Below are 12,753 nucleotides of genomic sequence, written 5' to 3' on the forward strand. Positions count from 1 at the left end.
TGGAAATGCAGCCCTACTTTTTTCCTACAAAAGGAAACAAGCACACAAAAGGCAAAATGAGCCCAGCAGAAACCACGACCTGCTGCTCCCCAGTCCCCCCCACCTGCCCCCGCCTGCCACCACAGACTTGTGCTATTCACCCTCTGCCAGCTCCGGGGCTTGGCAGAGGCGGCCGTGGGCAGGTTTAAGTCACAAACCAGCGCAAGAAGAGGCAGCAGAAACCCTCCCAGTGAAAGAAGCAATACTTTTCATTAAACCCACACAGGAGTGCCCAACAGGAGCAGAGCCAGTGTGAGGGAGCGCCTCAAGATACCCGTGAATCTCACCCTGCCTGCGCTCTCTCAGTTGGCACAGGCTCCCCAAATATTTTGACATTTCCGCATAACAATTCCTTGAACATTTGGCATTGTAGAAAGTCTGCTTTCTTATGCCTTACTCTCTTGGGCTTGCGTGAAAGTGGATGCAAAGTATGAACATTTTTTGCTGACAGAGCCCCCATTTTCCAATGGCTCTGTGGGGTGCATCACAGCATTATGGACAAAAAATTGCTATCATAGAAAATTCTACATCTGGATAGGGCACAGATCTGAAAGACTTGCCGTGGAGAGTTTGCAGTGTGAATATCAGCTCTCACACTGGCATCAGAAGCAGGTCACTGTGACTGTGCCCTTATGTTTGCTTTCCAAACATAATAAAAATGAAAATACTGGTTTTATAGGGGCAAAATGGTAATTTCAAACTTTAGAGCTTCTTTTTCCATTAAAAAAATCTTTACTGAAATGGATTTATATTCTCTAATACTTTTGGGTTCAATGAATTTTCAGTTTCAAATGGAAAAAAAAAATGTTTATCTGAGTCTCCTGACCTTCCTAGTGGTTCCAGACCATTATTAGTGGTGAGCCTGGCAATCAGCTTCCCTTTGGGTGTGAAACTCCTCAGAAGTTATCAGATGAAAGAATTAGAAATTATTTTCCAAGATTCGTGACAGGGTTGTGACAGGGATCTTTGAATTCTGCCATGCAAGCTCTTTGTATATTATTATGACATACTGACATAGAGTGAGGTGGAGATTTATGCTTTTTAAACGATATTCACATGCGTCTCAGATCAGCAGTTCCACAATAGCTCTATAATGTCATGCAGAATAAGGGAAGCTACAAGAAAGGAAACAAATGGAAAAATAAATAGGAATAAGATACAGTCAGATAAAATATGGAGGGCCCAGAAAATAAGAATAATAATAATAAGAGGTTGAAAAAGCTTATGTTGCAAAACGGAATTGTAGCAGGGAAGTTGCATGGAAATATTAAAGTCAGTCAGCCTGAAGGTCCTGAAGAAGGGCAGTGCCGGGTGGCTGTTAGGTGTCCTACTGCCGGTGACTGCAGGAGAGGTGGACAAGGCCACCATGCACAATAGGGTGGGGAGTGGGGACAGAAGACATGTAACAGAAAAGCCAAGGGAATCAACGCACGAGCGCTTTGCTCCAGCTGTGATCGAGCAGACTGAAGTGTGACCCGGAGCTCTATCAATGAGCATCCCAGAGGACTGCACCCAGCAATGCCTCCTGCACCACGAGGCTATGCGTCAGAAAGGTGTGCCCTCTTCATTTGGTAGTATCATTTAAGTGCCATGAAACCACTAAGCAGGTATCCACGTGTTCTAACGCAGACAGCAATAATGGAATATATTGTGGGAAGGGCCATCATTCTTCCAATTTATTCTGTTACAGTAGTCTTTGGACTGAATCATGGTTGTGAAACTACTCCCTGCCCATATATTATCTTATAGTTAATGTATAGGGTGCATCTGTTTGGGTTAGGATGACGGACTAGGGACAGTTCATTTCTGCAGCCCTTGCTCCTGTAACCAAGTCACCGTTTTATCACTTGTGCAGAAGCCAGCAGGCAGACACTGTGGAACGAGCGCAGCAGCTTCAATCGCTGCTCTCTGCAGTCACGGCTCCCCTTAAAATGACAAAATGGTGCTCAGGAAAGGTGGCGAGATTGGATCCTGAGCAAGATCCCCTGCAAGGAGCTGTCAGAGAAACTCAGGCTTGACCTGACCCTCACCTTGCTCCCTTTGCTGGCGTCTCCCTGGTGTGATGGGTTGCTGCTGGGCTGCTGTATTACGGCCACCGCAAAGCTGCTGCATCAACACCATGCGTATCCTGGGCACGAGGACGGGCACTGTGGAAGGGGCGCGAGCCAAGCAGCAGCTTCCTGCAGTCCTCTGCCTCCCACCAGCCCAAGCCTTACTGCGGGCTCGGCACCTCCGTGCTCTCGGTAGGGACTGCCAGGCTGCTGCTGGTGAGCGATAGTGCTGCCGAAACCGAGCGCGGAGGCAGCGGTTTGCCTGGTGCACGCTCCTGGACTGGGACTGCGGGATAAATGCACAGAATGCAATGTCTTCTGACAGGCAGGGGCAGGTGAGAGGGATTGAATGGTCTTGTCTAGGTTCAAACTCTATAAATCTAAGAAATGGTAGAGAACAGCTGCCCTGGATAGGGGCCGGTAATTTAAAGCTCAGTTATGTATTGTCAGCTGTAATTCCCAGTGGAGATGTCTGAACCTTGCTGTTTGCCCTTGCTGCGCGTGAGAAGATCGCCAGGCGTGCAGCGTGAGCTGGCTCCTGCAGCCAGGTCCAAGCCGAGGAGATGAAGGCTGAGGGGAAGTCCTGGCTCAGGTCAGGCGCAAAACGTTAAAACCCATAAAATGTTTCTCAGGTTGGAAAGTTCTGCCAGAGCAACCAAATATCTGCAAGCCTGGGGTTAGTCCTGGGATGCGGCCAGCGGTGGCACGTCCTGCAGCCCCAGCAGGGTGGGCAGAGCCCCGGTACCCTCCTGCCTGGTCCCGTGCGTGAGCAGCCACCAAGGTGGGCCCACGGGGCTGGGTAGGGAAGGGACACCTGAAGTGCCCAGCACACACACCCCTAGGCAGAAGTAGCCCAAAACAAAACCTTCCTGCCGAGCCTGGCAATATAGAGAGCTTTGTCCTAGGGAGCAAGTAAGACTGTTGCCAAATCCATCAACCTAGAAAAAAATCCTGAATTTGGGGAAACTTTTTTTTGGTTAGATAAGCATTTAGCAGGCACTTTTCAACTAGGTCTACCTTTAATCTTGTAGGATGTCAACAGTGCTGTTCTTGGTCAGGTAATTCCTTGCCATTACAAAAAAATTCAAAATATTTTGCAGACATCTTATTCTCAGTCTTTCTCTCACATAGATAGGTAAACACGTTTTTACAAATAATGGTATGGATTCTTCTTATTCCAAGAGAAAAAAAAAAAAAAAAAGGAAAACAGAATTTAGGTTGGATTTAATTGTTTTTAAGGTCTGATTTCTTGGAAGCATTTCTATTGCAACATGCAGTGGGTTGTTCCAAATTCCTGGTATCGTATTGATGGCTGCAGGTTGGTTGGGATTTTGTATGTCAGACAAATGAAGCTGAATTCATAGTCTGAAAACAGTTACCAATAGAGTAACAGAACTGACAGTGAAATCTGCCTTCCTTATCTAGCATGCAGTAATAGGGTTTACCACCTGGCATTGATTTAATTTCAGAGGTGTTAATTGTTTGGGGGGAGGAATGGGGGGAAGCTGAGTGCCACCCACACGTGGATCTGCAGCACCCACTGCAGCTAAGAGCTGAGTACAAACCTGTGAGCGAAGAGGAAACGTACAGCACTGCACCTGTACCTCGGCAAGAAATCTCAGCCGGAGTGTTTTAATGAAACAGGTACTCCTTCCAGTAAAGACTTGCTGTGTTTTTCCATTGAGCTAATTGCTGTTAATGCAAAGTACATGACATTGCCAAACCAGAGTTATTTGGAAAATTTTCTTTAGAGGAGTGTTTTTTCACACGTGCTGTTTCATTGCTAACGGATTTTGGAGAGCTCAGTAGATAGTTAGGGAACATATGTGCCTTCTATTTCCTCTTCCTTGCCATGAATTTAATTTTCAGGCTGTAAATGCATTTTTCTTCTTTTGTTACTATGTTGCAGAACGTCTCTTTCCTAGAGAGAATTAGCGAGGAGTGTGGCATTAAATGGCAGGAAATTTCAGATTGGTTATTTGATCATTTACTTTCTGTGCCCGTCCTCCCTGCTTGTTTTTCACCCTTTGCTTATTTGAGTTATATTATTAACTCTTGCATGCAAGGAGCTCTGAAATCTAATCCAAGGAAAGGCTGAATTCTTGGAGATCACCTGGTCCAGCTACCCTGCAAACGGTCTCATAAACTGCACCTCAGGCTTCTGTTCTGATCGGTGCTTTTCTTGCCTTTTATTCATTTTATTTTATTTTTTTCTCCATAAATCTTCCAAGAAATCTATTTCAGTGCTTCAGTCTTCTGCTTCGTAAGCTATTTTTCCTAATATTTGACCTAAACTTATCCTGCTACAGCGCTGTCTGTTAGTTCTTGTTCTGTCTCTAACTGAACCCAGAGAACAGCACCCAGTGAGGCTGGCGGCAGCTCTGAGCTCACCTGGCCCAACCCTTGCTCCAGCAGGGCCACCTCGAGCAGACCAGGACCGTGTCCAGTGGGGTTTGGACATCTCCGGTGATGGAGACTCCAAACTCTCTGAGCAACCCGCCCGTGTTTTGGTCTTCTTTCTACAGATTATTATCTATTTAGTGACTATCACCGTGTTTATTTTTGTTCTCTCTCCCTCTTAAAAAACACCATTTTCTTATGAAGCATGGTGCCAAAAAACAAAAAAAAAAGCATGTATATTACAGGCCTCCTTGCTGGTTGTGCATCCCATTGACGTTTGCCTCCCGTGTACTGGAATGACACGGGTGACTCGGGTCGTAATTGCAGGCAACCCCCAGACCTTTCTCCATACATCTATATGGAGCTACTTCTACTTTTTCTGGGCAGGATTAATGCCTGTTGGATTTCATCCTGATTTCCATTTAATTTCTCTAACATGGTAGAATCACCTTGAAGTCTAATCGTGTTTTCCAACACGTCTACATCCCTTTCCAGTTAGGAATCACCTGGAGGAGGGGCGGGAATACTCTGCAGCGGGCAGCCCTTTGCTGGTAATGTTGATTAGCACCAGGCTGAGGGGGCTCACGTGGGATCCCACCAGATACACCTTTCCATTTCTGATGCTGAGCTACCAGATCTGCTGGTATGATGGCAACGTAGCCAGCTCTTATGCAGTTTATCAGAAGTATGCAAGTATGTTACTCATCTCCTTGGTATCTTCTGGGGATTTGCCAATATGTGGTCTGATTACTTGTTTTTGGGAGCTGAAACTACCCAAGGAGCACCACATAGGATGTGGAAGATGAGTAGTGGTTTGCCCTTCTGAAGTTTTTTCAGTCCAGTTCTTACTCCGGAATTTCTCGGAGGTAGCAGGAGAGCGTCCTGAAATTAGTCAGCCAGTTCCGTAAGAACTTGAGGAAAATTTTGTCACTCCAGCTCATCTGAAAACATTTAACTTCTGTACCCTGCGCTTTTCTGTTGTAACTGAGTTATTACTGTTGTGTCAACGGTGCTAATCACATTACATGCCTGATTACAATTGTCCTTTTGCTGAAGAGCGAAGCCAAACAATAGCAAAGAAGGATTAAACAGTTTGGCCTTTCAGTACTACCTGCCGGGAGCTTTTCTGCCTCCTTTCCCCATCTCCTTCCCAGTTGTTCTCTTGCTGCCAGAGCCATTCCCAGTGCCTCCTTGCTTCTGCACACCCCTTGCTGCATTTGCCCCTAGGGGCCTTGTTCTCCCGATTTTGTGCCTAAGCGCTCGTGCCGTTTTGTCAGTGCTTGTCCTTGGTGCCAGCAGAACTAGTTTCTGCCTTCTCTGCCCTTCCACGTTGTGCCCGTGGATCTGTCCTGCTTTATGCAAGCGGCCCTCTGTCTTTCTTTTGCATTGGAGTGGTTTGCGTTTATGCCATCAGCATTACCTCTAAGAAATGGCCATCTCTTAACTGCGTTTCCCTCTGGTTCTCCAAACTGATTTGCGTGAGTCCTGAGATTGCTGTCACCACCGTTTTTAGGCAGGCTCTCTTTCCATCTCCATCTTCATGCCGTCTGCCGCTGTGGACAGCGTGCTCTCTAGCTTTGGGACCCTGCCTGGCAGCTCCACTGAAAAATGCAGCAATAGCACCAGAAGTAATTATTTGGAAGTAATTTAACTTACAGATAATGCCAGGCCACAAATTTAGCTTGAAGCAACTCTAATGGACAAATGTCACATAGCTTAGCATAATCTGACGGTAGGTAGGATAAGGGCACACCTACCCCACGCTAGCTGGGTGCTGCTGCCCTGAAATAGCATAAATGCCTCTCTGTTTAGGGACCTGGCACCCTGAGCTCAGAGCCTCCTCTTCCCGTGACAGGCCTGCATGCTTTAATTAGCACTCTGGATTAATGATCCAGGCTTCTGAATCCAAAGGGTTACAAGGTTTGCTTTAATTATTCCTGCTTGCAGTCTTATCTGTATTAAAGAGGAGAGGAAAAAAAAAAAAAGTAATTACTTCACTAATAAGTTAGCCTTTTTCACAGGGCCCTTTGCTTCCACTACCGGTGTCTGCCTCCGCAGAGGCTGCCTGCTGGCCTGGGGTGGCCTCAGAGATGGCGTTAAGGAAGCACCCCAAAACCAGCGTGGGTTTATTTGGGACAGATGCTGGGGGGGCATCTTGTGCAGAGTGAGCTAAAAACCTGCCTCTTTGGTCAACTAGTAGCTAAACCACCAGATTGCCCGTGAGGTTCCTTTCTTCTAACTTGTGTGAACAGCGAGCCTCCTCGTACGGGGTGTCGATGCAGGGGCAGGGGGGTGGGGGTGCTTGGGAGTGTTAAAGGCAACCAAGCCGGCTATCAGAAAAGCATTACACTGATTCCCGTGCCAGGCTTTAGAAAACAGTCATTAGAAAAATATATTTGCATCTCTCGGTAAAGTAACTGCAAGTGTCACTGTTTAAAATAGCGCAGGTGGGAGCTGGCTTGGTGTAGAGCACTTCCCCTGGCTGGAAAACAAGCGGGCACCTCTCCAGTCGCTGGCACTATCCAGGGAGAGAAGTATTACAATTTATTATCAGAGAGTAAACACCGTTAGCATGACCTTTAGAGACATTTTAAAGGAAAAATATATATGGTGTAGAATTTGGAGGTCCTCTCTCAGAAATACCCAGCTTGCAGCTCTCTTCTCAGGATGTCGTGGGGAAGCCAAATAATTCCTTCAGATGACGAAGGCAGAATAAAGAGCACCTTGCCCTGACCACTCTCCATCTCTAGGTACCTTTATCAGCACCACAGAGGATGCAGCAGTTCAGTCGGATGGACCTGGAAAACGGGCACAGAGGCTTAGAAGTTTTTGTGAAGTTTTTTCGTTATCTCCTGTGAACGTCACATGTGAGCCAAGAGCACGGGAGAGGGACAGAAGCCCTTTGGGATGTCAGTAAATGCCCTGAAGAAGCGGTTGTGTAGCTTCTGTTTTAGCATCGCGTGCGGTCTGCAGACGTGGAAGGGGGAAGCTGGGTGAAGCGGACACCCGGTGATCTGGGGGCACGAAGCCGTGTGCCCAGCTCGGCAGTGCTGATGGGCGCTCGCAGCAGCCTCCCCACGGGGCCGCGCACCTTTTGGGAGAACCCCACAGCTCCCCAGAGCAGCGGCCCCCGGCTGGCGCCACCCGTGCCGTGTCACCCTAAGGAGCAGTGCCGCAGCCCGGCGCCACCTCTGTTCTCGCGGTGCAGCCGTGGTGGCTCACAGGGATGGTGCTGAGAACAAGCAGGGGCAGGGAAAGGAGGCGGAGGCAAAGCGGTGATCCACTGAGGTCAGCTCGCTACAAATGAGCCCAGCTTGTCCGCTTGCTACCAGTGGTTCTTTGCTGGAAATTAAGCGTTTTTAACAATGCCAAGGTAAAATCATGACTGCCCGCAGATACCTGCAGATTCCAACTTGCCATGAGACCAATTAGCACAGGGACTTGAAAGGGCTTTGTTACCGAGCTGAGAGCTTCTGCTGTGCCAGATAGCGTTTGCTGGAGAAATTACTTACAATATGTGTGTATGTGTAATATGCTGGCCTGTAAGGCACGTGTGCGTGTGTGAAGCTCACTCCCAAGCGAGGAGGCAGCAGCACAGCCCCGGGCCACCCCCCGAGAGGACACCAGTGCGAGTGGTCATTAGACCCGTGAGACGCCAGGCTCTCCTCGGCACCTCTGAGGATGGCTTTGTGTCAGATCATTTAGTGTTTCCCAAGTGATGTATGTCAGTGTAACGAATCAGGTTTTGGTGTAATTGCAGCGTTTGTTGTGTGCCAGATGCTCCACAGGAAGGGCTGGCATTGCCAAGGATTTCATTGAGTCGTAACCTGTAATTTGCAGAGAGGTTGATGGTCCCTTGACCAAAAGCGTCTGACGAACTCCAGTGCCACATGCACGGCATTTCGGTGTGGGAGGAATCCCACACGGGAAGGCCAGCACCAGCCGCAGGGGTGGCGTCCCAGCCCGGTGCTGTGCCTCGCGGAGCAGGGGGCTGCCAGCGGTGCTGCTGCTCTGGGCCGGTGAGGGGTGGTGGGGATGGGGCCTGGGGGCCGACGCAGGGCGTCCCAGCACCTTTTCCCCTGCTTGCCTGCAGCAGGGTGGTCACGGGTCGGACAAGCTCCCTCCCGTGTGGATCCCTGATGTCCCGTGCGTGCTGTGCTTTGATGCAAAAGCTCCTCTTTTGGGCCTGAAAGATGACGTTTTGGTTTGCCTTCATTTTGGAGGTTTGTGTTCTTTAACCACGCAGGTGTCAGAGGTCACAGGTGTGCAGAGAACACGTCCCCGGGGAGAGAGGTCTCACACACAGCTCTTGCAGGGACCTCCTGGTAGCAGCCCTGCAGGGGCAGACCGTGTCTCGTGTTGCTGTCAATCTCCCGCTGGTTTTCTTGTGCTTTTTTTTCCCCGTGTTCATTAAGAGATTCTTGTAAAGGGAGGACAGGAAAGTCAGCATGCAGAGAAGTTTTACTGTGTTTTAACGCCATGCAGACGGGTGAAGGTGGGGGGAAGGACCAGCACCGCTCCCAGCCCTGGCAGGACACACAGCACCGCAGCCCCGGGGTGGGCAGCGGGGGCTCCAGGAGACCCGCAGGTACGCGGCTGGTGCTGTACCTCGTGCACGGGTTGGGTGCACTCGCTTGTCTGCAAGTGTATGTGCTCGGCTTCCCACTGGGCTTCCCAGGCGTGTTTTGGTGTGATAAGGAGTATGCCTAAGAGATTTATTTTCTTTAGTGAAAGCGAAATTGGAGATCTGAGGGATGAAAAGTGGGTGGCACCCACTGCAGAGGTAAAAGTAAAGAGCAGGAAGGACACAGGGAGCAAGAGAAAAAAGCTTTAGACATCCCTTCTTGATGGGACCTGCCAATTCTGAGTTTCTCCCTGGAGCCTGTGAGCCAGCTGAGGGGACCTGTTCTCCCTGAAGTGTCTGTATGAGGCTTCCCGACGCGTTCTTATATGTTCAGACCTTTGACTTCCCCGTGTCATTTTATCTCCCGGAGGTGAAACTCGTGACCCGAAGCTGTTAAATGGGAGCAGCCCGGACCAAGCCGCTGCAGGTGCGGCATCCTTGCCTGGCTGAGGAGGGCACCGTGCCCGCGGTGCCGGGCGCAGGGTGGCCAAGGAGGGAGCTGGGGGCTGCACGGGGCGGGCGCCTGCCCCTCACTTGCTGCTCATCGCTTGTCTTCAAAGGGAACCTGCCTGCAAGTCGAGCCACAAAGTTACTGCTGTAGTACTTCTTTCCACACATTAAAAGCCATCAAAAGAGCAACCGGTTGCATCCTAACGGAGGAGCTGATATGCGGTTGCTTCAGTCCCTCCAGCTTTCTGTTCGTGGGCAGCGCTCACAAAAAGCCTCTTGCTTGCCTGATGGGTCTCGGTAGGGTTGTTAATCACTGTCAACAGCTCTGATCGTGCAAAGCCACCGCGCTCTTGGATGCACCGTGTAATTCTGGACCACATATATATCCCCCTTGCTGCTTGTGCCTATATTTAAAACAACTCTAACTTTTGTCAGCTGCAGAGCTTTTTGATCTTATTTTTGCTTTAGCTGTGTGACACAGTGAAATCATAACAGAAAAAATTTGTTGTTGTGTTCAGTGATTGTCTCCCATGAAACAGCCCAGTTATCTCACAGTGGCACATTTTAACATACATGAAATCGGGCATTTTTCAGAGCCCTGCAAAGACTTGTTTTTGGCAGACAAGCTCTGTCAAAAGACTTCACTGAAGCAAGAAAGTCTTGTAAAGAGGAGTTCCTTTAAACTGGTTTCTTGATAGCTAATCGATTGTTAATGTTGTATCCTGCATGACAGTGAGGAAAAATAATACATGTGATGTCTTGTGAGTTTTCTTTATAAGAAGGTAAATAGCAAAATGAGATCACGATACTCTTATTTTTAAGAAGAAATAAAGAAGAGGAAGGGCAGTAGTTTACTAGATAAAAGCTGAGGCATCTGGGCCCGCATTAGGGTAATTTTGTCCAAATTCCTCAGATGCAGAAAAACTTGATTAAGCTGGTATGTGTTTCAAGTGCAGCACTGGATCTGTGGCTCCGGTTTGGTAGGTGCGAAGCCTATGGATAAATAAGTATGGGTCTATTAATAGTGCACTGTAAAAGAGAGCAATATTTAAGTGGAGAAGGAGATGGAGGGAGCTGATTTTGATGGAAGGGTGGGTGGAAAAGTGCCTGGGCAGCCATAGCTGAAGGTTTTACTGGGGCGTGGGGGTTTACTAGCAATGAAACGCAAGCACTCAGGTACAGAAACGGAGCAGACGTGTGAAGGACGCAGCTGAGGACTCTGGCTGTCACCTCGGCAGTGCGCGGACACCTCCCTCACGTGCGGTACACGGGATGCTCCTTGGCGTGCGCGACCCTTCCCCGTCCCGCGACGGCTTGCCCTGGCCGTGGCCTCCCCCGCGTGTGGCCGGGGCCGCCCCGCTGCGCTGTGGGTGCACGCTGGCCGCGGGGCAGCGAGGACGGGCAGGAGGCTGGATGCCCACGCCATCCCCACGCAGAGGCAGGGCTGAGGCTTGCCGGAGGTCCCCGGCCTCCTGTGGCGGCACCCCGCACCCCGTGGCACCTTCCTGTGCCCTGCTTTGAGCAGCTCCCCATCGCCCTCGGCTGTGGCACCGCTCAGCCTCCAGCCTCTGACCTTCTGCGACTTTGCAGGGCAGCAGCTGGACCTGCCCTCCCCACGGAAAAGCTTCTTTCCAAGTTTCGTGTAAGCTTCCATCTTTTTCTTAAGGCCCAAACCGAGCATTACAAAATTACTTTTTTATAGCACGGCAAAACCAGACCAGGGAGTGTGGGAATGCGCAGGCTCACACCAGCATCTTTCAGGCCTTGCAGCAAAGGCTTATGAGAAGCTAATCCCAGCCTGCCTTCCCTGCATCGGGAGCTGAACTCCTTGCTCCCAGCGGATCTCGGAGTACTCTGACAAAATTAAACAGATGATGCTTGATGTTGCAAATGCCTTATTGAAGGCAGTTCCTTAGCAAAAGCAAGGCAGGGATAGCACAAAGCCTTCCATCCATCAGGGACCTTCTGTGGAGAAATGACTGGCATGTTGTACATCTCATCTTATTTTTCATTTAAGATCTTACTTTATGGTCAGAGTGAACGATTACGTGTGCTGTTTTGTTAACTAGAATGATCACCCTGCGACTTCAGGGTTACACTAACTGCGTCGGCTCAGCACTCGGTACTGCTCTCCATTTCACCACGGCATGCACAACAAGTCATTGTGACAGGAAATGTGGAGTTACAGAGAAAAAGTGAAATTGGGAATGCATTTTGGTAGCCATGCTTTAAGGAGCCTTGGCTACCCACTAAGATATGGAGGTGAGACTGATAGAAATGTGCAGAAATTAATAGGTAGATTAAAATATCTTCCATGGCAGCCAGGTGAACCTGGAGAAAGGGCGATGAAAATGCTGGCAGGCCACCACCATGCTTTTGGGATTCATTCTGATGATATTATGAAGCTCGGGGTGCCCAGTGCACCCACAGCTCATGGCTCTTGTGCCTTGCCCTTGGGAACCAGGCAGCCTGCTGCAGGGATGGGGCACGAAGGCATGAGGTGCTTTATCGGGTACAGCCCTACACCACAGCGGTTTCCTCGTTTCTTTGAAGTATTTTGAATTTTGCAGCTCAGCCACGTCTGCATGATAAAATGTAGGGTCTGGCTCTGAGCAGCAGTGAAGATAAGGGCAAATACCCACATTTCGTTCTTTCATCTTTATCTCCCCTACAAAAGTTACGTGCATCTAACGGTGATGTTAAAATTCATAATTCTCTGCTTTCGTCTGGAAAGATGTTTCACTAAGTATAAGCCCTTGGCAAAATATCATTGCAATAAGTAAAAAAGAAAAAATACACACACAAAAACACCCTTACTCTTAAATCTTCTTCCGCGTTCCTCATTCAGGTTTTGTAACTAGACACTGAGACGTGTTATATGTGGGATTTCATAGTCTGCGTTGTTCTCCTGAAGTTTCCTCCCCACGCAGCCCTCCCCGTGTATCCCCAAAGGCAGTTGCCGTTCTTTGGGTCGGAAACGGCCGGGGCCCACGGCCAGCCTGCCGCAGAGCCCCCCGCAGCGCAGGGCTGCCCTGCGGCCCCCTCGCAAGGGCTGAGGACGGAGCTGCCCCTTGGGAGCCAGGGGAAGCACGGCGGGGACGCCAGGCTGCGTGAGGGGCAGGGCCGGAGCTGGACCCCTCGTGAAGGGCTTGGAGAAAGCGTCGGCTGTCCCCAGGAGGAGCTGAGCCT

At 49.5% G+C, this 12,753-nt stretch overlaps 1 long non-coding RNA gene across 1 annotated transcript; it reads left to right on the plus strand.

Moving 5' to 3' along the window:
* The first annotated feature begins 838 nt into the window (after positions 1-838).
* Positions 839-8,477, plus strand: LOC308195920. The gene is made up of 2 exons (XR_013951938.1): positions 839-3,734; positions 7,241-8,477. It is a non-coding gene; the product is annotated as an uncharacterized lncRNA (long non-coding RNA).
* The last annotated feature ends 4,276 nt before the right edge of the window (positions 8,478-12,753 follow it).

This window comes from Anser brachyrhynchus, assembly GCF_964034855.1.
Source record: "Anser brachyrhynchus genome assembly, chromosome: 5".
In the NCBI taxonomy this organism is placed as follows: domain Eukaryota; kingdom Metazoa; phylum Chordata; class Aves; order Anseriformes; family Anatidae; genus Anser; species Anser brachyrhynchus.